At 36.8% G+C, this 27,705-nt stretch overlaps 1 long non-coding RNA gene across 1 annotated transcript in view; it reads left to right on the forward strand.

Moving 5' to 3' along the window:
• LOC105732764 (uncharacterized) overlaps nucleotides 1–27,705 on the forward strand; it is a 46,292-nt gene that overhangs the window by 10,066 nt on the left and 8,521 nt on the right. Inside the window, exon 2 of the long non-coding RNA XR_001111054.2 lies at nucleotides 8,487–8,610. This is a non-coding gene — a long non-coding RNA (uncharacterized LOC105732764). The remainder of the gene's footprint in view (nucleotides 1–8,486; nucleotides 8,611–27,705) is intronic.

The following is a 27,705-nucleotide window of genomic DNA, read 5'->3' on the forward strand; positions in this document are numbered from 1 at the left end:
TCATTCTGTTGTCCAGGCTGGAGTGCAGTGGTGCTAGCTCAGCTCATTGCAACCTCTGACTCTTGGGTTCAAGAGATTCTCATGTCTCAGTCTCCTGAGTAGCTGGGATTACAGGCGCCCGCCATCATGCCTGGCTAATTTTGCATTTTAAGTAGAGAAGGGGTTTCAACATGTTGCCCAGGCTTGTCTCGAACTCCTGAGCTCAAGTGATTCGCTCTCCTCAGCCTCCCAAAGTGTTGGGATTACAGGCGTGAGCCACTGTGCCCAGCCTGCTGTTATTATTTTCATTTAGTACATCCAGCATTTTTTCCTACTCCATTAGTGACATAAAATTAAATGATTTTAGTTACTAGAGGCATTTTCTTCAATCATACCTTTCTTTGTAAAGTCTGATAATGCAAGTTTGTGTAATCTATCATTTTCATGACAACAGGCATCAATGTTAGATGTAATTGTGATGGATGATTCTATTTACTGGTTTCAAGAAACTTGCTATAAAAATGCTCATTAGTAATATGTTAAACAATGTGCCTCTCTGTGTCATTTAGAATAAGGTTCAATTGCACATAATGGAGAATCCCAAAATAGCGGTGATTTAAACCAGGTAGAGGTTTGTCTCTCATATTAAAAAAAAGTCTGAAGATATGCTCTATACTGACTTCAGAGAACCAAAGCCTTCTATTTCTACTCTGCAGTGCTAACACATAGCTTCCATCCTCAAGGTCCCTCATAGTCCTAGCTATCCTGTTGGTGTGCCAGCCATAACACCCACACTGGAAAATGGAAACAAGAATAAACTTATAAGGATAAAAAGGAATCCCAGCACACTGAGTCAGATTCCTTCAGCATCTACTCCTGAAGTCTCAGATAAAAGTTATGTTCATCTCTTATTGGCTTATCACATGATGACGTAGCAGATAGAGAGGATGGGAAATTAGTTATTTATTCCGCCAGTAATGTACCTAGATAAAATTTGGTATCTGACACTTAACAAAAGGAGAGAATAGATTAGCAGGTAGGTAGCCAACATTCTCTGCCATACTTTTCAATAAATCTCAGAAATCATTCTTAAATTTGCATTATGAAAATTCTGGAGCTTTCCATGGACATAATAATAAAACTACATTTTGTCCAAATTGTGTCTTTAAATGTAAGAAAAAGAGTTTGTGTCATCCTAGAAACAGGCTACATGAAACAGGGTTTTAAACCGCTGACACTTAGCAAAGAACTTATTAAATGTGAACCAATATAGTATTAAATATAGTATTAAAGGCTGAAATTAATTTTGTGAAGTAGTAACTTATTAAGGTGACTTCCTGAATTAAAAACAAATGGAATCTTGGAGGTGTATAAGATACTAACAAAGCAATGAGTGAAGTAAAAACAAAAAGATCTCTTTTAGTTTTTCCTTTGTTTATACCAAAAAATGGAAAAATGAAAAAAAATAGTGATTTTTGAAGAGACAAGTTCCATAATGGTATTTTGGGAACATCATCTCTCAGCTATGCACAAACTACACCACGAGGGGAAACACAGAAGACCCCAGTTAGGATGCTACTGTGGCCATCTTGTCAATGGGAGTTTTCTGTTCTTACTGGTAGTTTTGGGGTCCCAAAAGGATTATCCAAAGCAAACTTCATTTAAAAAATTTAATACTCTATTTATTAAATTTGTATGTCACAAACATAGCTCTTCTTTAAGCTTTGAAATTTAACTTAATCATTTTGTTCTACTTAGTCATCTAAGTAGATATACTTCGATTATTTTATTCTACTTAGTTGTCTAGTGAAATAACTATAATTATTTTATTCTACTTAGCTCACAAATTTTGAAAATCACTTTTAAAGAGGTGTTTATGTTTGATTCCATTTATAAACTTAAACTCCCTTAAACATTTTAAACTACACTGATGAAGTTGATACATTTCCTTTTTATATTTAAGTTCTTTAGTCATCCAAAAAAGCCTTCTCAGTACTTAAGTAACTATCATATAGGATAAATTTAAATTATAAAAGGTATGTCTCAGGCTTTTTAAAAGTCGCCAATACTGATTAATTTTGACATAGAATCTTTGTCAATTAGTCTCATCAATTTAATTTGGAATTGCACAAATGATTTTAGTAACAGGTCAAATTCTCCTAAATATAGTGATTATTTCTAAACCTTACTAGAAAATATTAGTACTATTAAGTTTGATTTACTTAATCATATGTGTGTATGTGTGTATATATATATATATATATATATATATATACACACATCCAGGAAAAGCTCAAGGTACATTAACTTTTAGTGATTCTTTACACACAAGTTGGATATAAAAACTGGAGAAAATTTTCTCGAGAAAACCCCTTATTATTGGTGTAAATGTACAGTGATTGTGAAATATATATATATATATATATATTTCTACAGGTTTACTGCTATTAATTCTCTAGGAAACAATTATGCTTTCCAAACAATTTCAGGGTTAGCATGCTAAGCACTATTGGAGGTTATGCTTTTAGCTGGCTGAGGTTGAACATTAACCAGAGATGTTATCTGAGACCTTTGAGCGCTAACATTACAGATATCTTTGAAAATGTTCTGATATCTTTGGCTGTCAATGAGCCTGAGTCTTCCAGATTCAAGTCATCTATTACTTTATACTTTTTTCTACTACAGAAATCCACAGTTGGTCCATTTGGTTGATTTCAACTAGTCTATTACTATGTCACTCCACTCTAAACTCTTTGCATATTTTTTTTCTTATTAGGGCTGGCAGGTATAGTTCTTTTAATGACATTGAGTTGGATTTTGTTTACCTCCTAGTGCTTCCTCTAACTGGTACATTTTAGGTTAAGGGCTAAGCTTAGAGCCAAGACAGCCTGAATGAGGGTGATAGCAACTGAGTGGAAACAAAGTGCAAAATGGAAAGGTATTAGGAAGGGAGAACAGACAGTAGACGCTAAGGCTGGGGATGGATTCCAGGAAGAGGAGACCACATTGGACAAAGACCCCAGAGGAAAGGTAGAGCTTGGCAGCCCCAAATCCTCACTCCATATCTGCCCACTCCCAACATCCCTGGCAATTATTATGCATAGAGGATGATGTTCTCTCCTGCTGCATTCCTGTGGGAACACCCAACCTAAAATACTTATCTAAACTAAGGTGTAGAAAATTTGTAATTTCAGAGCTTCCCTGGGTCTTTTGGTAGCCAGAATTTGCTAAGCAAGGACAGACAGCTCTGTTACTTGAAGAGATACATTTGTTTTACCCACCAGAAAGCCTCTCACTGTGTTTGGAAACTAGAGGATGAATATGAGAGTAGTGGTGGGAATGGACATTAATAACGAAAAGTGCTGTCTCCTTGCTGGAAAAGGAAGTGTGTGAAGATCATTCAATTTATTTAGAATAGTCTTCTCTTCTCTTCTCTTCAAACTATACCAAGTAAGTATGGACCTACTTGGTATAGTTTCTGAAAATTCACTTCTTGTTCTTTTGTATGTGTGTGTCAAGAAAAGAGAGAGACGTGCCAGTTTGATACAATAATTATTTTCTAATTGAGCAGGAAGAATGAGGAAGCATGTCACACTAATGGAAGGACTTCATCTCAGGCAGGTTCTTAATATGCCACCCTCACCCATTCTAGCTCCCTCTGTTTATTTCATTTTAGATGGAATTGCCCAGTCTTTGAGCACTAGATCATTGAGTTCAGTATATTGCACTGGTCTCGAGATGGTAAAGGTTTTCTTGCGTGGAAAAGGAGTTGTCAGTGAGAAGCTGTGAGAGCATTTGGGGGGAAAAGATGAATGAACAGAAGGACAGGGAAGCAAGTCTAGAGATTGGCACATGCCCTCAAGGAGGCTCTTTGAGAGTGAACTTTTTTCCCCTTTTCTCTTGAACTATGGCGACATCATATTTACCCTAAAGTTCTGCATTTCAATTTTAAAAATGTTGACATAATTTCAGATTACAGAAAAGTTGCTAGAATCTAACATAGAACATTTTTACTCTACAGTATTTGCTTTACTCTTCTCCCTTTCTTTCTCTATATTATTTTTTTGAAACTGTTTGGGAGAAAGTTGCTGACATGAATCCTGATACTCCTAAATATATCAAAGTGTGTTTTCTTAAGGCAAGGTAACATTCTGTTACATAACCTCAACACACTGATTAAAATAAGGAATTTAATATTAAAACAATACTACTATCTCATTTACAGACCTTCAGATTTTATCTTTTGTCTCAATAATGTTCTCTGTATCACGTGTTGCATTTAGTTGTCATGTTCTTTTAGTCTCTTTAACTTGGAACGATCTTCCTTTGAATTTCATGATATTGATCTTTTTGAATAGTACAGGCCATTTGTTTTGTAGACTACCCCTCAATATGGGGTTGTCTGATGTCTCCTTGTGGCTTTGGCAGGAAGTCATGTTGTGTAGCTCCAAGTGCATCCTACCAAGAGGCACATGATGTGAATATTCTGTTCCTGTTGATGTTAGCATTGAATCAGCTGGATGCATTTAATGCATATGGAAAAGATGCTTAGAGGGCAGGTAATAGAAATAAGAATAAAATATTTCACTTGGGTTAAGATGAGACTGCCAGGTAAGTCCTCTGTAAGGTTACTATTTATCTTTTGGTAATTAGTGTTATCTGGTGGGAAGATTAGTTTTACATTGTTAATCAATCTTACATTGTCATTTCACTCTGTATATTTAGAATTAAAATTTTATTGTTGTTTCTTTTACTTTTTTATTATTCTTTTCCCCAAAGGAGTCTTACTTATCTACTTGGTTATTCTCAGCTCTGCTGCAGGTACCTACCCTTACAGCTCTGCTGGCCTAGGCCTGCAACCCTGTCCTCACTGGCAACTGTCCATACTGGCAGAGTGTTGATGGCAGAGGGAGGAAGCCAGAGCTCCCATTGCTCCCTCATCTCTTCAACCTAGAACACAAAAAGCAAGACTCCATCTCAAAAAAAAAAAAAATGTACTTCACTGAGTTTTGGGGTTACCAAAATAAATTCTATAAGATGGAAAATAAGATCTTCCCTTTAAATTCATGACATTCACAAAAGGTTTGCAAACTACAAAGGTATAGTTTACCTTATACCTTTGTTACAAAAGACATTGAAGCAATTTGTTCTGTAGACCTTATATACTCCTCTTTTTCTATTATGTGGGAAGCTTAGTTCCTGCATGAGATCAGATAAAGAATAAAACCAGTATTATCACACTTAACAACTAATATTAATTCTTTCATATTGTTACACATCCAGGAAAAGCTCAAGGTATGTTAACTTTTAGTGATTCTTTGCACTAAAAGTTGGATATAAAAACTGCAGAAAATTTTCTCGAGAAAAACCCTTATTATTGGTGTAAATGTACAGTGATTGTGAAAAGAAAATATTTTACTCTGACCTACAAGAAATCTTATTGCTTCTAGTTTTTCTTTACAGATTAGATAGTGGAAAAATTTATAGAGTAAAACATAGATATTTCCTTTTGAATGTCTTTTTCCAGACATATTAGCTAAGATGTTCAAGGAGTGTGTGTGAGAAATGAGATGGCATTTTCAGTAAGAGCTAACAAGAGGAGTAAGTACACATTGAATTTTCCATTCTGCCAAAAACCTGCTCCAAGGAATATTTCATCTTAAATAATAAGAGGAAAAGCTAATTTCACATTCTCTCAATTTCATTTTAGATTGTTTTCTAGCATTGGGAAGTAAAGAGAGAGTTTTCTTTTTTCTTATCACAACACTGCACATCTTAAAAATACCAGCAATTGAGAGAGTTGAAATAGTAAGTGAATTATTTTGATTGGTCACCTTGAAGAAGCCTAAAGAACTTGGCAGGCATTCAAAAACTGGAGATTGAATGAGTTAAGGGCAAAATTGATCTGTTTTGCAGCCTTCTATCTAAAAAACTGTCTCCTTTTGTTGCAGTCTTGGAGTCTAAACTCTCTTGTTTCAAACACTGAGAAGTTTTAAAAGCCCTGACAAATGCCAGTAAAATCTATCCAGCAAGGTCAGGAAAACTGCTTCCTCTCATCCAGCCATAGGTATCCAGGCAGTTTGCTCAGGCACATAGAGTGCCACTCAAAGCAAGGTAGTCTGCCCTGCTTGAGCTCTGTTCTTATTTCCTCAAAATACATTCAACTGTCTTAGTATCTGACTCAGACAGCAGAGATACTGCTGCTGCCAGAGGGTAATAGTTTGTTCTGTTATCCTAGAATGCCTTTGCACTGAGAAAATGAGAAGCTGGGCAACTCAGTGAATTTCCCATCCTGTGGATTTCTCACTGGCTGTTCCTGGCTCTGTTTCTTTCTCTATTTTAGAGGGAATAGTCATCCTGCTTTTCAGGCTATCACTTTTCTTTGGAATCAGCTGGATGCATTTAATGCATATGGAAAAGATGCTTAGAGGGCAGGTAATAGAAATAAGAATAAAATATTTCATTTTTTTCAGTTTTCTTGGAGAATGCAATATTCTGTGTAAGTGTATTTTTCTAGACAATTGAAATCTATGCCTTACATGTCAAAACTTGTTTTTAACTTTGAGAAATGATGTAGCACAGTGGTTAAGCACACAAACTTTGAGGCAAATTGTATTTAATAACTTTCTACCTTTGTAACCTCAGGCACTTATCCCCTCATGCCTCGATTTCCTCATCTGTAAAGTGGAGATAATAATAGACCTTATCTTATAGGGTTATGGTGAGGATTAAATAGGATTAAATGAGTTAATATATGTAAAACACTTAAAACAATGTCAAATATATAGTAGTCATATAGAAGAGTTATTATTATTATTAATTTATCCATTCATATACAAATCTTACCATAAAAGGGTACCTACCTTCTTGTTATCTTTTCTAGAATATATTGAACATTGACTACTCAGTGCCTTCATACTCAGGGAAATAATATAGTCATGCCTTCGGGGAGTTCTATGATAATGCTAATGATGAAACAATAGCTAATATGGTTTCATGAATGTTCTTGGTTTATCCCTGCAAAAAACCTCTAAGGCAGGTACATTAATAAATAGTCTTAGAAGGTGGAAGTACTTGTTCGACTTCACACAGCTAGAACCGGATATGAGATACAAACTCAGGGCTGTCTGACCTCAAAGTTCTTGGTCACCTTACCACATTGCTTTGTGGTCAGGTCTCCTGATTTCACACCAGTGATTCTCAAACTGAGTATCCTGCAGAATCACCAGGAGGGCTTGTTAGAACACAGATTTCTGGCTTCTACCCAGAGGCTTGGATTCAGTAGTTTTGGGATGGAAGCTGAGAATTTGCATTCTAAGTTGCTAGGTGATGCTAATGCTGCTGATCCACAGGAACCACATTTTGAGAATCAATATTTTCACTAAATGCCTCCAGACAATATTTAATATCATTTTTAAAGATTTTCTCTCTCTCTTCTTTTTTGAGACAGAGTCTCACTCTGTCACTCAGACTGGAGTGCAATGGCACAATCTTGGATCACTGCAACCTCCGCCTCCTGGGTTCCAGTGATTCTCCTGCCTGAACCTCCCGACTAGTGGGATTACAGGTGCATGCTACCAAGCCTGGCTAATTTTTGTATTTTTTAGTAAAGACGAGGTTTCACCATGTTGGCCAGGCTGGTCTCGAACCCCTGACCTCGTGATCTGCTCACCTCGACCTCCCAAAGTACTGGGATTATAGGCGTGCGCCACCACACCTGGCCTTATTTTCTCTTTACTATCAGTTGCTGCTTGAAGCTATCAATGTATTCCTTTGCTTTTAAACACTATTCTATGCACATCTAGCCATTTAAAAACTCTCTATAACCCACCTCCTGTGGTATTTGTGGATTTTTTGTCAGCAGTTGCTGTTTAGAGGCTCCTTTTATTTACAAATCAGTTCACGGGTGCATTTGTCTCATGAATGCCATGAGGACCTTGACTTATTTTCTTAAATATTGCTTCTTTTAATTTTAATGTAGAAAAAGTATTGAGAGACTATGATTCCTGAATTTAAATCTCTATCATATGTCTTTTTTTTTTTCTTCCCAGTGTTGAGGACTTTATGCTTATTGTTAAAGCAAACTAAATATGGCCTGAGAAGGACTCCATACTTCTCTATGTGAGTCCTTGTGAATGAACTGTAACATAGCTTAACAGTCAGATACAATTGAAAGCCTAACTTAATAGTATGCACCTGTAACAATGGCTGAGGGTTGGCCAATCCCAGCAGCTGTACTTCAACCACTCATAGTGAATTTTCAAACTGCGTTCAAATAGGGCAAACGTCTAACTGTAACCAATCTCACTGTTTCTGTACCTCACTTCCACTTCCTATTCCTGTAAATCACTTTACCTTTTTTTGTGTATAAATTTGTTCTAACCATGAGGGACCCCTGGAGTCTCTGTAAATCTCCCGTGATTCTGGGGGCTGCCTGATTCACGAATCGTTCATTGCTCGATTAAACGCCTTTAAATTGAATTCAGCTGAAGTTTTTCTTTTATCAGATGGTGTCAAAAGCAGGATCGAAGTGGAGCTTCTAGCAACCTCCAAGAGTGCTGAGTGAACATACAAGGTACCTCCAGGACCCACTTGTGTTCATGGATCTCTCAGAGCCGCTGGGGATTGTGGGTAAGTTCCCTCTCAGATTTTGGAGCTCCACGGATTTATATTTTGAGCTCTCTGAGCTTCTTTGCGGAAATTTCTGATCCAAACTAGGTTTGGAGTCGTGACAGAAACTGGACTGGGTCCAGGAATGGATTTGATCTGGGAATTAACTGGCTTGGATCCAATTAGAGGCCTCTTACATCTGACTGGGTCAGAAATGAACTGGTAGTAAGCTGTAATATTGCTGGCATTATAAAATTTGGCTTTGGAAAATTCAGAGGGATTTTTGTGTTCTACCCCTTTGTTTACTTTTTCTTGTGCACTTAGGAAGAATCATTGGCTAAGTTAATCAAGAGAACCTGAGAGTAAAGCCAATATTCTAGATAAAAATGGGATCCTTACTTTCTGGAAAACTGAGTTCCTTCTAGTTTATACTTTAGGCCTGGGAAGCAGCGAAGTCTTACAGAAATGGCAAAATCTTACCAAAGATAACTTACACTGGAACGTTTTGAATGAACAACAATGCATCGAAGTACATTTAACAATGAGGGCTCTCGGTAAAGTCCCTTTTGGCTAAAACGGCTTTGGCACTACAGGATGTCAACTGCTATTCTCTTTGTAATAATCTGCCTTGGACTCTTTGCTGATGGCTGTCGGTTACAGGGTTAGACATGTACGGGACTGTGGGACATGGGGAGCTTTCCCCCCTAAAAGAGGAAAATTGAGAACTGATGAGACTGCTAGATAAGATCCCTTTTCTACTGAGAAACAGCCGCCTGAAATTTTCAGTGTTGCTGCAATGGGTGGGTCTTTCTCTGGCCTCCCTAGTCATTTTGCCTTTCTAACCCTGCTGCAGGCAATGCTTTTCTCTCTCTCCTTTCCTTTTCTTACCTTTTTTATTACTCAGGGCAACCGTCTTGCTCAGAGACCACATATTGGAACTCCTGGTCAGAGGTTGGACTAACGATGATGGGGCCCAACCAGGGGTGTTTGAGCCTTGCCAGTTTGATATTGGGTGCTAAGCAGAGTGGCTAATGTCTTTGGTTTTCCACATGTATTTTACTCTGGCCAGAACAAAGAAAAGATAATTTTCCTTTATGATGTGGCTTGGCCCCCAGCATGATGGTGCGGGAAGCTGAGTCACTAGGGCTGCTCAGGGAAAGGGAATCCAGAAGCCTGGCATGCCAGCAAAAGGGTAAGAATTTCTTACCAGTGAGATTTCGGGCTTCTCTCTCTCTGTGTGCAAATGGTTGAATGAATGGTAAAAATCGCTTTATCTCCATCTTGCTTTATGTCCTTGGGAGCTTTACCTTGTAACCATGTGGCAGTACTTTCGCTTGGTCTCCACATTTTAGGGAAGAGGAATTTTAGGGTTTATGTCATAGTTAGCTCTAAAAATTATCTTGAGTAGTTAAAAGAGTTTTCAAGCTCAAAATTAACTACCCTAGATTCCTTCTGGGGAGGGAAGTGGAGACAGCTCTGTGCTGTAGCTTAGTAGCTAAGGTTTTGGCATTTCATAAAAGTAGTTCAGGTTCGATTCCCTGCTTATGAAGCAAGTCCTTTTTGCTTTAATATCTGCATGACCTTGTCTAGTCTCTTCTCCTCCATGTACTATCTTAAATTTTCCTTTCTCTGAGCACCTGGGAGGTTACCTTTGGTAAAAAGTTCAAAAACCAGAAATATCAGCTGTTTGGGCTGACTAAAATCAGGTAATAAAAAAATTTTGAAAGGACTTTATTAAAGAGTGCTATAGTGAAAAGTCAGCTTAATTAAAAGCAGATATTCAGGCTCTGACAGCCTTGACTCCTTGGGAAAAACAGGAGGCACCAGAAACCCCTTTCCTGGCCGGGTTCTTCCAAGGGCTCTGCCCTAAAGCCAATAACCAATTAAGAAACACAAAAACTAGCAAATGAAAAATCTTAACAACTACTGTAGTAATCTCCTTCTGTCTGTCTGTGCCATTCTGTCTGTCTGTTGTGTGTAATGTTTATATAAAAGAGCTCTAATTAATTGGCTTAAACAAAAATAAGAACTTAAATATTTTGAAAGCAAAATAAAAACTGCAGTGCTTTTTAGTTCATGTAATTTTATCTTTGGGAAATAAAAACAACTTTAAAGATTGTTAATAAAGACATTTTATCTAAATTATGCACGTCAGATATTAGGTTTGCTAAATGCTTTAAGATCATAAACTGTTTTGGAGACATTAAATTCTGAAAAGGCCTGGGGATATATGGAATTAGGGATGACCCCTAGCTATGCAAAGAAGGTTATATAGAAAAGAGATTTTATATAAGAAAGGATGTTGTATGCTAAATTCTTGTCCTGAAGTAAAATGACTGGTCTTTAAAAAGAAGAATGTTTTAGACAAGTGAGGAAGTCTAAATATGGTCTGTATAAGTCGTGAAGTTTTTCCCCAGAAGAAGACGGCATCCTTGATGCAAACAGCATTTCCAAAAATCATGGATCAAGGCTTCTACTATCACAAGACTCTTATCTTTGAATATTTTTTCCTTTTTTATGCTTCTATGAATAGTAGAAATGAAAAGGGGTCTATTATTTACCCTTATAGGGTATACTTTTATTTGTGAAGGATTTTGCAGCCAGCCTTATACATGAATAAACTTACACTTTAATAGATAAAAGAGGAAGGTGCAATGTAAGTGAGAAACTTTGGTGGTATATATGTTGCCTCATGATCAGTCAAAACTCCTCTTTACCCATATCATGGATTAAAGAGAACATGGCCAGAAGGCCTTTACTCTTCTAAAAGGACATCATTTGTTAGGTCCTTTTCCCATGGTTTAGAATAAAAGAAGCAATAATTGTAATTGTCACCCTCATAATAGACTCTAAAGCAAATTCAACTTTGAAGGCTATTGCTACACACAGACTTTAACTTCTCTTGTGGAAGTTATGCTAAATAATAGAATTGGCTAAGCAGAAAAGTGCCTGCATGGCTGCTGACACTTGTGGCCCATGGAGAAATACATCAAATGTAGATTATTAAAATCAGTTGTAGTGGATTAGTGAAAAGACCACTTAGTCAAGGAAGTAGACTCTTCATCCAGCTCATGCTTTAATGTATTTAATTTTACACAGTTTGGTGTATGGGGACCTTGGGTAAGGAGTATACTCCAAACTATTATCCTCCCGATAGTCATAATAATAGTCTCCCTGGTGCACAGTATTCTCTCAAAGGTTTTAAATGTTTGCATGCAGCCACCTCTAGAACATCAAATGGTCTCTCTTCAACTGGAATGACAAAAGCTAAAAGAAATGTGCTACCATGAGGATGCTATAACCTGTGAATAACGTGCTGAGACCAGAAACCCGAAATGGTGGTAACTGAGAGTGGCACTAAGGTCCTAAGTATTGGTTACACTTTCACTGAAGTGAGAACCTGGCCAAAACCGGGAAATTTTTTTCAAACAAAATTATGGGAGGCCATTATTTTGGACTGAGCTCATGCACTAGGCCCCAACAAACCAAACCAGACTAAAACTGAGTTACTCAGGCTAAAATGTGACACAATCAAACCAAGGCTTTAAGAAAACACACGAATCCTAGAATAGACTGGGTTTTGTTTTTCTCCTGTAAACAGGATGTTCCAGCATAAGGACATACTCTCTATTAGGTCCTTATTCCCTCCTTGCAAAACCCACTGTTCTACTGTTTCTCGGTGGGTTTCAAAACCACATAAGTACATTTACGATAGTAATAGTAACATCAATGACTAAGGTTTTGGTCAATCTCTCAAAATTGAGAAAACGATCAAAAGGGGGAATTGTTAAAGCAAACTAAATATGGGCTGATAAGGACTCCGTACTTCTATATTTGAGTCCTTGTGAATGAACTGTAACATAGCTTAACAGTCAGACAAAATTGAAAACCTAACTTAATAGTATGCACCTGTCGCAATGGCTAAGTATTGGCCAATCCCAGCAGCCATACTTCATCTACTCATAGATACTGAATGTTCAAACTGTGTTCAAATAAGTCAATGTCAAGCTGTAACCAATCTCACTGTTTCTGTACCTCACTTCTGATTCCTGTATATCACTTTACCTTTTTTGTCTATAAATTTATTCTGACCACCAGGCACCCCTGGAGTTTCTGTGAATCTGCTATGGTTCTGAGGGGCTGCCCAATTCACAAATCATTCATTACTCAATTAAACACTTTTAGATTTAATTCAGCTGAAGTTTTTCTTTATCACCATCAAAGATTATCCTATAATAGGGCATAGGAAAATCTAGCAGTCCACTCTGACTTGGCTTTTTAGTCTCCTCAACTCAGGAATATAGTTCCAAGAACCTGGTGTGTATCTACTTTCTTGTTTTCTATCTATTTCTTCAAATCTAGTCTTGTCTTTTATCAATACAGCTCTAAAATCCTGTATAAGCCATGAAGTTGTCACAGAATTAGGTCTAGAAAGATTTTGAGGAGAGGTAGCATTCTTTTTTATCTTCAGGTAACAGAACAGATCCTTGATTCCTGAGTTGCTTCTTTTTAGATTAACAGTATAGGAGTCAGAAACTCACGAGTCTAGCCTCTTCTGATGTGATCAGTTTCCCACTCTATTAAATTACAGATAACTTTGGGTACACGTCTATGAGAAACTGGGCTGTCATGGGGAGCTATACTGACTCACTCGTTTTTTGATCTCAGGTTGGTCTTTTGCATTGCTTTTTTGGCTGTTCAGTAGTAAATGGAAATAAACACAACATTAAACGTAGCCCAAGTCATCACTGTAGACCAAACTTTATGGTCTAGTTAATTCTCATTCTCTCACATTTAGTTTCCTGTTCTAAACTCATATTTTATTTCAATATTGCTACATAGTTTTATATAGGCATCTTCTACGTTATCCAATGGCAGTCATCTGCCAAGCCCACTCTGTACCTGTCATTGGGGTTTGTGTTGCAAGAGAAATATAAAAAAAAATTTTGTTTAAACCCCTGCAAGTTGGATTTTCTGTTACTTCTAACAGAATACATTTCTTAGTTAACTCCCTCATACAATCAGAATCCTAGAAGACAGGATTATTCTGGAAGTGGTTAATTCAGTGGTTCAACAAAGACGTCAGAAATTGAAGGCCTTGCCATTTTTCTACTTCATAGTTGCTTGATGATTGTATCAGCTTCAGACATCACATCCCTTCATACTAATGTTAAGAGAGAGGGAAAATAAAGAAATGTTTCTGTCCTGATCTTTTTTAAGAGAGGAAAAACATTTTTGAAGTCCCTCAGTCATTTCTCATGTCTCCTCAGACAGAATTTGGTCAGTGCCCATACCAAACTAAATGTTTACCAAGGAGGATACATAACCATGTCTGGCTCTGGCCAATCAGGAGTCACTGCTGGGGATGGAGATGGGTCCTGTTTTCCTAGAAGGAAATATTACATTGGTGCAAAATTAATTGTGGTTTTTGTAACTGCCCAATAGGTTCACCTTGCCTGTTGCCTAGACAGAGCTGATTTATCAAAAAGAATTGCAATGGTGAAAGAGTAATTTTAATTGCTGTGTGGGAGACTGGAGTTTTATTATTACTCAAATCAGTCTATGAAAGCATTCAAGGATTAGAGTTTTTAGGATTAATTTGGTGGGTGTGGGCTTGGGAAGTGGGGAGTGCTAATTGGTCAGGTTGAAGATAAAATCATAGGGGGTCAAGTAAGTTATTCTTGCTGACCTCTGGGTGGGATCACAGAACTGGTTGAGCCAGATTATCAGTCTGGGTGGTGCCATCTGCTGCAGGGTCTGCAAAATATCTCAAACACTGATCTTATGTTTTACAACAGTGATTTTATTCCTAGGAGCAATTTGGGGAGGTTTAGACTCCTGCAGCCAGAGGCTGCATGGCCCCTAAACTGTAATTTCCAATCTTTTTGCTCTGTAAAGAGATTAAATTAGCCAATTCTTAGTGGTTCTTGGTCTATATAACTTCCTTAAGATGTACATTGGCATTCTTATTATAGGAGTTGCCCTGTCCCACTAGAATGTACCCATGGAATTTAGGGATGTTTTTATCCATTTCGAAAATCATTTTCTTATCCTTTAGTTCTTATCCCCTAGATACAGAATCATGTCTTCTGCAAACAGGGATAGTTTCACTTCTGCTCTCCCTATTTGGATGCCCTCTATTTCTTTCTTTTGGCTTATTGCTCTGGCCAGGACTTCCAATTACTCTGTTGAATAGGAGTGGTGAGAGAGGGCATCCTTGTCTTGTGTCAGTTTTCAAGGGCAATGCTTCCAGCTTTTTCTCATTCAGTGTGTTGTTGCCTGTGGGTTTGTCATATATGTCGCTTATTATTTTGAGGTATGTTGTTTCAATACCTAGTTTATTGAGGGTGTTGAACATGAGGAGATGTTGAATATTATTGAAAGCCTTTCTGCATCTCTTGAAGTAATCATGTCATTTTTGTCTTTAGTTCTGTTTATATGATGAGTCACATTTATTGATTTGCTTATTTTGAACCAGTTTCCTGCCCCCAGGGATAAAGCTTACTCAGTTGTGGTGGGTTAGCTTTTTGATGTGCTGCTGGATTTAGTTTGCAAGCATTCTGTTGAGGATTTTTGCATAAATGTTCATCAAGGATATTGGCCTGAAATCTTCTTTTATTCTTTTGTCTTTGCCAAGTTTTAGTATCAGGATGATGTTGACTTCATAGAATGAGTTAGGAAGGAATGCCTTCCTCTCAATTTTTTTGGAATAGTTTCAGCAGGAATGGTACCAACTCTTCATCTGGTAGAATTCGGCTGTGAATTCATCTAGTTCTGGACCTTTTTTTGGTTGGTAGACTATCTATTATTAATTCAACTTCCAGAGATGGTTATTGATCTTTTTGGATAATCAATTGCTTCCTGGTTCAGTCTTGGGAGGATATATGTGTCCAGCAATTTATCCATCTCTTCTAGGTTTTCTAGTTTGTGCTTATAGAGGTTTTATAGTAGCCTCTGATAGTTATTTTTATTTCTGTGGTCTCAGTGGTAACATCCCTTTTATTGTTTCTGATTGTATTTATTTGGATATTCTCTCTTTTCTTCTTTAGCTAGCTAGCAGCCTATCTTACTAAAAAACCAACTCCTGGATTCGTTGATCTTTTGAATTTTTTTTTTGTGTATGTGTCTTGATTTCCTTCAGTTTAGTTCTGATTTTTGTTATTTCTTGTCTTCTGCTGTATCCTGTTTAGTTCTTATGTGAGCTGCATGCACCTAGGAACATGATCTGTGATGTTGATTCTATTTTCTTTTACTAGTTATACAATTTCACTTTATTTATTTATTTATTTTTGCTCCCTATTGTCGACCAATTCCAGCTAATCTGCTAAATCTAGGACCTGTGCCCCTTCGTAATCTGTACCCAAGTAGTCTTTCCAAACACTTGGTCCTCTCCTCCCCACAACAAGTGCTATATTGCCATCCGACCATCCTTTTATCACTGCCATGATTAGCTGTACCTCTAGTAATTCTATTGCAGAGGCCCTCTCTGGCTGGTAAGGGCACTTTAAGTCTTTGCACTTGCTGTCCCCCTGCCTGGTATGGTCTTCCAGGTATTTCCCTGGATGATTCTCTCCTTTCAAGTATTGGCCCAAATGTCACTTCTTTTTTTTTTTTTTTTTTTTTTTTTTTAAAGAGAAAGAGAGAGAGAGAATAGGAAGGAGGAAAAAGGAAGAGAAAGAGAGAGAGAATGGGGAGGAGGGAGAAGGAAAAGAAAGAGGGAGAGAGAATGGGAGTATTGCTTTCTTGCCCAGGCTAGAATGCAATTTAGTAATGGGTATTGAAAACCTCTTTTATACTGATAATTATACTTAATGATGTAGTCAGGAAGGAATAAGGGAAGAAGATAACAAACAGCCAACCAATATTTAATTTAAACCTATGAAATGCTATGCGATTACTGAGGAGTGATTTACTTCCAATTATATAGTCACCTTTGGAATAGGTGTGAGGTGGTAATGTATGTTTTGTGTATTTGAAGTGGAGAGTTCTATAAATGTTTATTAAGTTTACTTGTTCTGGGTCTGAGTTCTAGTTCTGAATATCCTTGTTAATTTTCTATCTCGTTGATCTATAGAATCGTTAGCTCTTCTTGTTGCATTGATCCTTTTGCCATTATGTAATGTCATTCCTCGCCTCTTTTGATCTTTGTTGCTTTAAAGTCTACTTTATCAGAGGCGAGAATTGCATCTCCTGCTTTTTGTTTATTAGTTTATTTTTACTCTCTGTTTGATTGGTAAATCTTCCTCCTTCTCTCTGAGTCTTTGTGTATTGTTGCATGTAAGATGGGCCCGGATGCAGCATACCGATGGGTTTTGGCTTTTTATCCAATTAAAATATATATAAGTTTAATACCGGCGTTTGATGCTAGCTGGCTGTTTTGCCCATTAGTTGATGTAAATTTTTTATTGTGTTAAAGTTCTTTGCTTTTTGATATATTTTTGGAAAGGCTGATATTGGTTGTTCCTTTATATGTATAGTGCTTCTTTCAGAAGCTCTTGTAAAGCAGGCCTGGTGGTGGTGAACTCTCTAAGTACTTGTTTGTTCGCAAAAGATTTAATTTTTCCTTCGCTCATAAAGCTTAGTTTGGCTGGATAGGAAATTCTGGGTTGAAAGTTCTTTTCTTTAAGGATGTTAAATATTGGTCCCCACTCTTTTCTGGCTTGTAGGGTTTCTGCTGAGAGATCTGCTGTAAGTCTGATAGGTTTCCCTTTATGGGTAACCTGACCTTTCTCTCTGGCTGCCCTTAGTATTTTCTCCTTCATTTCAACCCTAATAAATCTGGCGATTATGTGCCTTGGGGTTGGTCTTCTTGAAGAATATCTTTGTGGTGTTCTCTGTATTACCTGGAGTTGAATATTACCCTGCCTTGCCAGGTTGGGAAAATTTTCCTGAATGATATCCTGAAGAGTATTTTCCAACTTGGATTCATTCTCTTCATCACATTCAGGTACACCTATCAAACGTAAATTAGGTCTTTTCACATAGTCCCATATTTCCTGGAGACTTTGCTCATTCCTTTTCATCCTTTTTTCTGCATTCTTGTCTTCTCGTTTCATTTCACTGAGCTGGTCCTCGACTTCTGATATCCTTCCTTCTGCTCGATCAATTCGACTGTTTAAACTTGTGCATGCTTCGCGAAGTTCTCGTGTTGTGTTTTTCAGCTCCATCAATTCACTTATATTCTTCTCTAAATTGTCCATTCTCGTTAACATTTCGTCAAACCTTTTTTCAAGGTTCTTAGTTTCTTTGCATTGGGTTAGAACAAGTTCTTTTAATTCACAGAAGTTTCTTATCACCCACCTTTTGAAACCTGCTTCTGTTATTGGAACACACGTGTAATCTATTAAGCCTTGTTCCGTTACTGATGATGAATTGCAATCCCCTGTAGAGGGAGAGGCATTCTGATTTTGAGTATTCTCTACCTTTTTATGCTGGTTTCTTCGCTTCATTATATATTTGTCCGTCTGTCGTCTTTATAATTACCGACTTTCTAACTGGGTCTCTGACGTCCAACTTGTTGATTCCCTGCGCCGAAATCTGAGCAATCCACTGAGCCGGCCAAAACAGCGGTGTTAAGATTGATGGTGCTTTTCTGCCCGGGAATCTCCGGACTCTGCACCAAGAACTGGCGTGCTAAGGCACCAGCAAAACTGCCACGCCGGCCACAAGAGTCGCCCTGGCGACCCGTGGAGCTCCTCCACTGGGAATTACCTGGTCTGTGAGCAATTAATATTCGTCTGAAAGTGTGGCGTCCTCTCGTTCTTTGTGCTTTCACTGGGAGGTACGTGCCCGAGCTGCTAATCATCAGCCATCTTGGATCTCTCTCACAATTTCACTTTAGACAAACTTATAACAATTTTGTGTGTGAATTTTTTCATCAGAGGACATGTAATTAGAATATTGTTTTTAAAATGAATAATCACATGTTCTCACTCATAGGTGAGTGTTGAACAAGGAGAACACATGGACACAGGGAGGGGAGCACTATACACGGGGGTCTGTTGGGGGGAGGGGGGACAGCGGGGAGGTGGGGAGTTGGGGAGGGATAGCATGGGGAGAAATGCCAGATATAGATGAAGGGGAGGGAGGCAGCAAATCATACTGCCACGTATGCACCTATGCAACAACCTTGCATGTTTTTCACATGTACCCCAAAACCTAAAATGCAACAAAAATAAAAAATAAATAAATAAATAAAAATAAAATGAATACCTAATGTCACTTCATTGCTTTATTAATGCTATGCACACTTTGACTTTAAAAACTAATTTCTTCGTATATTATTGTACTTACAAATATAACTTTAGTTGAATCATTGACTATTAAATACCAAGTGATCAAGTGTTGTCAGTTAAAAACGCCCTTAAAGCAAAGCAGGCTTTCCTCTACCTTCCCTCTGAAACAAGCTATAAAAATTAAAGGACATGCAATGTACTTCTATCCAATATGAAAGTAATGGATCTCTAGAAAATTATTTTAATAGCTATAGAGAGAGTCTTATTAAGATAAAGATCAAAGCAGCTTCATGACTGCCTTAGAATATGTATCAGTACACTTTGCTGCTGAGTGAAAAAAGCAAGTTATAACAACAGCATGTGGAGACAACAGCATTTTGTTTTGTTTTTAAAATATGGATCTACATATGTATAAATTATACATATAAAGACCATTATGATATACACTAAAATGAACCTTTTTAAAGTGGAAAAAAAGGGATATATGTCAGTAACAAGCATCAGTTTTATTTTTCAAAGTGTCTGTATGGACATAAATTCTAGAAGTTTCCATGAATTTTGTTGTAAAGTTACCTAGAATACATACTAATGATTAGTACAGACAAAGACACAGTTTACACAACTGAATGTTGTCAATTTTCAATGGTAAAAGGTATAATAGGCATAACCAAAAATAGAATAGCAGAAATAACAGAAGAAAGAACAAAGACACGAACTTTAAATCTTAAAAGTTATATTTAATTTATTAGCTATGCTATTTCTCATTATTATATCTGAAGATGAGTACAATATTGGTAGGCAAGAATGTGAAATAGCTTATTATTGTGTTTAATATTCCCTTGTGTGAAATAATATTGGCATTTACATTCATAGGAGCACTATAGTTTAATTTTTGTTAAGACTCATTAACAAGCACATTTGTAATATGAAAGAGTTGGGTTCATTTTGTTTTACATAAAAGCAACTTTGTGCACAGAGCTCATTAATTTATCCTCAAACCATGTATAAATTATTGAATCAGTCCTGTTTTGCTAGATAAGTAGAATATGAAAATGAGATCTCAACAGGCAATATTTATTAATTTCTAAAGTCTTTATACATTTCTCTTCCACTTCTTAAAGATACAGGGAGAATTTCAGCATTTCTGATTTATTAAGGAATGAGTACAATCCTGTTAACCCAAAACTTTAGAGCAGGAGTTGAACTTGAAGATTTCTTTAATTTGGTTTGCCTTTGATTATTTCATAAGAACATGATTTTTAATTCACATTTATGCTTTCACATGTGGATTCATTCTCTTTGTTCTTTGATGTTGTCTTTTTATTTGAGAAAACATCCTGGCTGGGCTCGGTGGCTCACACCTATAATCCCAGCACTTTGGGAGGCCGAGGTGGGCAGATCACAAGGTAAGGAGATCAAGACCATCCTGGCCAACATGATGAAACCCCGTCTCTACTAAAAAAAAAAAAAAAGAATTAGCCAGGCATGGTGGCGCATTCCTGTAGTCTCACCTACTGGGGAGGCTGAGGCAAGGGAATCACTTAAACCGGGAGGCAGATGTTGCAGTGAACCTAGATCATGCCACTGCACTCCAGCATGACAACCAAGCAAGACTGTCAAAAAAAGAAAAGAAAGAAAGAAGGAAGGAAGAAAGAAAGAGAAAAAGAAAGAAAACATCCTTCATGAATTCTTGAATTCGTAGATTATGTGTTCATTTATTCTTTTTCCTAATATTTATAATGACTTTTTCCAGAAAATATTATGAGATTCCTGAAAATAAATGAATTGGCAGATAATTCAAGAAGATATGAAAATATATATTAATAACAAGTTGGAACAATTCAATGTATATAATGACACCAAGCGTTAGTGAAGATGTGGGAGAAGATGAAACCATATACATGTCCGTTGGCATGTGAATTGATTTCATCACTTTGGAGAGCAATTTGAAGTACCTTGCAAATAAAAAGATTTATATACCTTACCATCTCACTCTTTCTCTACCCTAGAAAAACCAAGGTACTTTTCCATAGAGAAATTCTTTGAGCAAGTTTGTAACAAGAGAAACAATCCATTTAACAATGAATAAATATATAAACCATGGTTTATTCAGACAATTACTATGCAAGTTTTATAATGAATGATCCAGATCTACATGAATACAATACAAAAAATGCAATACTGAGTTTTTAAAAAAGTTGCAAGGATATTTGAAGTACAATACATTCACTTAAATGTTAAAAACAGTTTTATTTATGGATGGTATGGACATAATAAAAGTACAAAACTGTCCATGAAAATAATGCACACCAGCTTTAGGATAGTGGTTACCTCTGGGAAGAATGATGGTAGGTTGAGGATATGGAGGTACTTGTGACATTTCATTTTTAAAAAAACAAAGTGAGAGAATTGAAGCAAAGAAAGCCAAATATTAACATGGGTTCAGTCTTAGTATTTTAACAACTTTATACCTACAGGTGTCTTTCACATTATCTTCTGTACTCTTTTATATGTTTAAATGGTTTCATCATGAAAAAGAAAAAAATTCCTAAGTATTCACTCTGTGAAGGACTGCATTCAACCAAGTGAATGTAAATCACATAGTGGGCAAAATTGAAGAGTCTTTCTCCTAAGCTGAGCATGGAGTAGCTAAAGGAATTAATTTGTCAATGAGTGAATTTTGAAAGTGGCTATTCTCATATGAACTTAATATATTTGATATAGTCTTCTTTTTTTAAAAAAGAAAACTTGAGCAGTTAACTTCCTTAACACTCCTATTTCTGCAGTAATAAAAATATTGACAATAATATTATGTAAGAACATTATATTCAGGTTCTACTCAATGGTTTATCTATTTCCTCATCTAATTCTCACAATGTCTCTATGAAGCAGTTGTTATTATAAACCACATTAACAGATGGGCTAACGTGCTTTTCCCATTCACATGGCAGAGTTAGTATATTGCTAAAAACATTAATCACAAAAATCATTTACTGTATGAAAAAACACATTAATAAGTAAATAAACAAAATATTAGTGAAAATGGAGATGATCCTGTCAGCATTTCTTCACTCTCATTTTATAGTGAGCTCCCCATTCTGTTGCCATCAGTATAGTTGGAAAATTAACTTAAGGAAGATTATGCTTATACACTAACAGACCCTGTATCATTCCTTTTCAATATTAAATAGAATAATATTTATTTCTGTTTTAGTGTTAGAAACTTCAAAAATAGTTTTCTTGAATATGAAAACATTTATTTCTATTAATAAGCAGCTAGCTGAATAGAAAAATCACGACTATCTCTTTTTTTTCTTTGAGATAGTCTTCTGTCACTTAGGCTGGAGTGTGCAGTGTTGTAATTTCAGTTTGCTGCAACCTCTCCCTCTTGGTTCAAGTGATTCTCATGCCTCAGCCTCCCAAGAAATTGGGATTACAGGTATGCACAACCATGCCCATTAATATGGCTACTTCTCAGTTTCCTTGCAGCTCATACAATTTCTATGTTTATAGAGTTAGATTGATTAGATACTAATTCTACCTTTGAAAAATAATAATCATTTTATAAAGAAATAAAAATTTGCTCATTTGAGCATTTAAATAATTTTCAAATTGAGAAATTGTGTAGGTAGAGTTTTGATATAAAATCAAAGCAGAAAGATTTCCTAAAATATTCTTCAAGTATAATTAGTTTTTCTCAGAAACAGGAAAAGCTAATGAGGATGAGATGAAATTTTGTAGCAACTTGACTAGTTTTCTGAAGTAATTTAGGAATAGGCTTAATTTTTTTTTAAAGAATTAATTGTAGCTAAATGTATCAAGCCATCAAATGCTCCAATAAGATTTCCAGGCATTGAGCTCTGCCTCTTTACAAATAAGGTCTCATTTAGTCCTGATAACATTTTAAGGTAGGTATTTTTATACTCACTTTACAGATGGGAAACTGAGGATATGAGAGGTCACATAAAAAGGCTCAAGGTTGTACAGCTTGCAAATAGCAGAGTCATGATTCAGTCTAGAATAGAATTTCAATCCATGCTCTCAACTCTGCTATACTGTCTCCCTCAGGCTGTTAAGAAGAACTCTGTGTAAAACCTTCATAACTGATTTCAGAAAAAGCAGGTGAATGTGAGCTCTGAAACCTGCAACCCTGCTTTATGGCAGGTTGAGCACATACTGCTTCTTGATGAGAAACAGTTAAAAATAAGAATAGTAACCTAAAAGCAAATCAATAAGGGAGTTTTAAAAGATGGAGACAGTTTAATGGGAAAAAATGTCTTTGGCTTGGAAGACATGCTAGGGAACTATAATTTGTTTTTCTTTTTTTTAATCCATTAAAACATTTGAGGAGTAGTATTCTGAATTATTTCCCAGACAGAGAAACTGTAAAAGATTGCCAAACAATGAGTGAAGCTGGATTCAGAATAAAGTCTTTTGTTTATTATTACAAAAGCAATATGTGCACATGTTAGAAAGCTAGAAAATACTGACAATCAAAGAAAATAAAAGGAACTTAGAAATGTATACCTTTCATTATGTAGTAAACACCATTATTACCTTGGTGTGCACAACTCTATATACATTCTTTAATAATCAAATCATGCCATGCAACCTGTTTTATTACTCGATTGTAGCTTTTTAAAAGAAGTTTAAAAGCATTTATTTTCTTTAAGACATAAATGGAGCTGCAGAAATGTCAATACAATAAATGTATAGCCTTGATATTTTTTACTACACTTCCATAAAACTCACCTACCTCAATACAGCATTATTTTCTTCTGTTATCTCTTCAATCATAATCATGACCTGAGACTTGATGCCAGCTACTTGGTTCATGTTAAGACTTTCATGAATTGAACGATAAACTTGATAAATCAATGTCAATCATGATTTTTCTTCCAGGTTGGAAAGCTAAGCCAGGGCCAAAGTTAAAATAGAGACAACTATAATTTCTGAAAGCTAAAAGAGAGCCTACAGGGTATATATTTTCCACATGAGGAAAGTGAAGAACTCCTAAATAATGTCCAAGACCACACAACTATTACTAGTTATTGGTGACAGAGCATGGTAAAATCCACCTGTCCTAACATCTAGTCCATTGCTCTTTCATCTGCAGCATATTATCTCTCACTCAGGGTCCCATCTCATGAGATTGCAAGATAGAGTACAGTGTGGTCTAGCCTTATTAGAGACAATGTTTCCAACCTCCAGACTCATGGCCCTGCAGAAAACAGGAACATCTCTACAATTACAAAATCCCATAAGGCAGAGTAATTGTCCCCATTACACTTCTACAAAAGTCTTTTCTACCATGGGAAGAACGGAATGCCCATTCATAGATCTTAGGCTTTACAACAGCCATTGAAAAGGTTTTTTGTTTTTGTTTTTGTTTTTTTTTTAAGTCTGACTGGGTTATGAGGCATGGCAAGGGTTTGAAGTAGAGGAATAAAAGCAGACCAAAAGCTGGCTAGAAAATAGCTAAAGATTCAACTGCACCAATAGACATGTTTTGTTTTCCTCATTCTCTCTCTGCCAGTTGTCATTATTATCTTTGCCATTACTAAGATTTTTAAAAAATATAACGTGTCATGCCTGCTGTAGACATTGAGCTCACTGCTTTCATATGCATTATATCATTTAATGCTATGAATCAAATTATGTTATTCACACTGTACAGATTAGCAAACTGAGACTCAACCTGAGTAATGTTAATACTAACCTTAAGTAATTTGGTCAAAGACCTCCAATCCTAGCTGGTAATTAAGCCAAGATTCTAACTTGTCTTTGGGTGTCCAGAGCTCATGCTATTTACAGTCTGGAATGCTATTCTTCTGATAAACATCCAGGAAGGGTTGAGGTCCCAAAACCTAAGTCAGAGTATAGAGTAAGATTGAAAGTGCTCTGGATGTTGTCATGAAAAGAGGGGTCCAAGCTGGAGCACATGGGGTTTAAGCCAAAGAGTTTTCTGGTCCACATCATCTAGGACTAAGGAATTTGATTTCTGTGACCATCCCTGAGGCTATGCCCTGGGAGTAGGGTTAGAATGGTCCCCAGGCTCAGGGTTAGGACTGTATTTTTTATCCAGCAGCAAACATAGATGAAAATTAGGAATTGGAGAAAACTCTAGGATTTATGCTAGATGCTCATGGAGGTACCAGAGAGTGTAATTCACTCTGAACCTCCTACACACAGGCATTGATGTACCAGACTGATCCCAGAGCTCATTCACTTCCAAATACACTTGCCAGGTACTCTCATGGGATTGGAACCTAGAGAGGCTTGAAACTGCTGATGGAAATTCATCAACCCAGGCTGAGTGAGTCATAAGACACAGACCTCACTTACCCGCTGGAGTAGTATTTATATGCACCATTAACAGGGATTTTATGTTCTGTGGAATTGCTTCTCTTTCTCAGTCCAAGTTTATTTTTCATATATTTTAGAAATATTTGACCACTGCTCTAAAAAAGGAACAGTGGTGGAGCTAAGTCAATGAAACTTCCATGTTGTATTCAGTTCCTGGCTAATGAGAGATTTATGTCTGTTCAGTCTCAGGGCAGAGATGAGAATGATGAGGATCTTCCAGCTAACGAAAAACATGTTCAAGTGACAATATAATGGTGAAAGAGTATACTCAAGCTAGTAAATGTCACTCTGTAAGGTAGTGAGCCAGCTCTAGCTCTGTATTGCCACTGTCAGAGTGTGCACAATTTTTTATCTGAATATTTATAGCAATATTTTAAAAAGTGTGATCCCCAGACCAACAGCATCAGAGAATCAATTGGGAACTTGAAAACGCTAATTCTCAGGCCCTACCCCAGACCTACTGAATTAGAAACTCTGGGGGTGGGGACAAGTCTTCCAGGAGATTGTGGTGCAACAAAAGTTTGAGAAGCACTGATCTGCAGCACTACACCATTTAATTGTCAGAGCAGCTATATGACAGATCTTAGTTTTAGAAAGATGAACAAAGCATGATCATCTTTGTTTTACAGAAGAGAAATCCAAGAAATGTCAAATTAATGAAAAGATCACACAGCTAGTAACTGGCAAAACTGAGATTAAAATTCATTGCAACATGGCTCCAGAATCTATGATTCTGTAGATTATCACACCATGCTACAGATGATTTTAACTATCAACTGCATTTAATTATTTAATCTGTTTGAACATTTTCTCTAGAGATAATTATATCATATCATATATTTGATAATATATGTTTATTTTGCTTTTCATGTAGCACTGAAATGATATGCGTATAGGGGAGGCATTAACTCCACCTCCATTCTCTTAGTCGGGTTGGAGAATTAAATTGACACAAGATAGATTAGCAGGAAAGAAGCATACATATTTATGTAATACAAGTTTTAGGTGAAAGAAGTGAAGACTCAAAGAAGCAGTTAGAGTCTATAACTTACATAGTGAATTGGACAAAGAATAGTAAATTGTGAGATGTGGTATGGCAGAGGGGCTTGGGCTAGGGCAGTTAACTGGGTAGAGAAGTAACTAGTAAGGTAGGGGTCAGTTTAACCTAGTTGTTTTGTAAAGATTTCCCAGGCTGGGCGCGGTGGCTCAAGCCTGTAATCCCAGCACTTTTGGAGGCTGAGGCGGGCAGATCACGAGGTCAAGAGATCGAGACCATGGTGAAACCGTGTCTCTACTAAAAAATACAAAAATTAGCTGGGTGTGGTGGTGCGCACCTGTGGTCCCAGCTACTTGGGAGGCTGAGGCAGGAGAATTGCTTGAACCCGGGAAGTAGATGAGCCAAGATTGCGCCACTGCACTCCAGCCTGGTGCCTGGCAACAGAGCGAGACTCTGTCTCAAAAAAAATAAAAGATTTCCCTTGGCCTCAGCTTCTTATCCTTGATAAGAATGATGCTTTTCTTCTGGTATAGAGAGAACATTTTTCACAGGGGAATTTTATTTACTGCTTTTAAAAAAATAGAATGAAGGCCAGAGTGATCTTCTTGCATCTGCTGTTTTTTTTTTTCTCAAGTACCTTTAGTTGAAAATAGTCAACATGCTGGAGCAGCATATCATGGGGTGGCATGTTCATAACTCCTTCAGGAGCCATCTTCTGCATGGAATGATCTGGAAAATCTTCTAGATCAACCACTTCTCTTTGATTTCCCTTCAGTTCTTTTTCTTCCATGATTTATTTTGAAAAAATTTTAAAGCTACAAAAATTGAAATTGTCTAATAAACATCATTAAATTCTTTACCCAGTTTCCAGATACCATTTTGTCACTTTTGCTTTATTTCTCTCTATGTATATGTATATAGGTGTATGTTTGTGTATGCCCCACACACATTTTCCTGAACTATTTGAAAGTAAGCTTCAGATATTATAACAGTTGATTTCTGAATAACTCAGCACGTGTCTCTATGAACAAGAACTTTCACTTACATAATCACAATATTATTAGTACGTTTGACAAGTTTAACATTGATTCAACAATATAATCAAATATACAGTGCATATTCAAGTTTCCCCAATAAAAATAATGATAATAATAACAATTTTTGAGAGGGAGTCTCGCCTGTTGCCTGGGCTAAAGTGCATTGGCATGGTCTTTGCTCACTGCAATTTAGCCTCCTGGGCTCAAGCAATCCTCCTGCCTCAGCCTCCTGAGTAGCTGGGATTACAGGCACCCACCACCACACCCAGCTCATTTTTGTATTTTTAATAGAGGCAGGGTTTCACCATGTCGGCCAGGCTAGTTTAGAACTCCCGACCAAAAATGATCCATTCGCCTTGGCCTCCCAAAGTGCTGGGATTACAAGTATGAGCCACAACACCCGGCCAAGTTTCCCCAATTATTAAAGAAAAAGTCCCAAATAGATTTTTTTTTAAATTCAAGGTCTAATGAAAGTTATGCA

This window comes from Aotus nancymaae, unplaced genomic scaffold (assembly GCF_030222135.1).
Source record: "Aotus nancymaae isolate 86718 unplaced genomic scaffold, 86718_ANA_hifiasm-v0.15.2.pri h1tg000006l, whole genome shotgun sequence".
NCBI lineage: Eukaryota > Metazoa > Chordata > Mammalia > Primates > Aotidae > Aotus > Aotus nancymaae.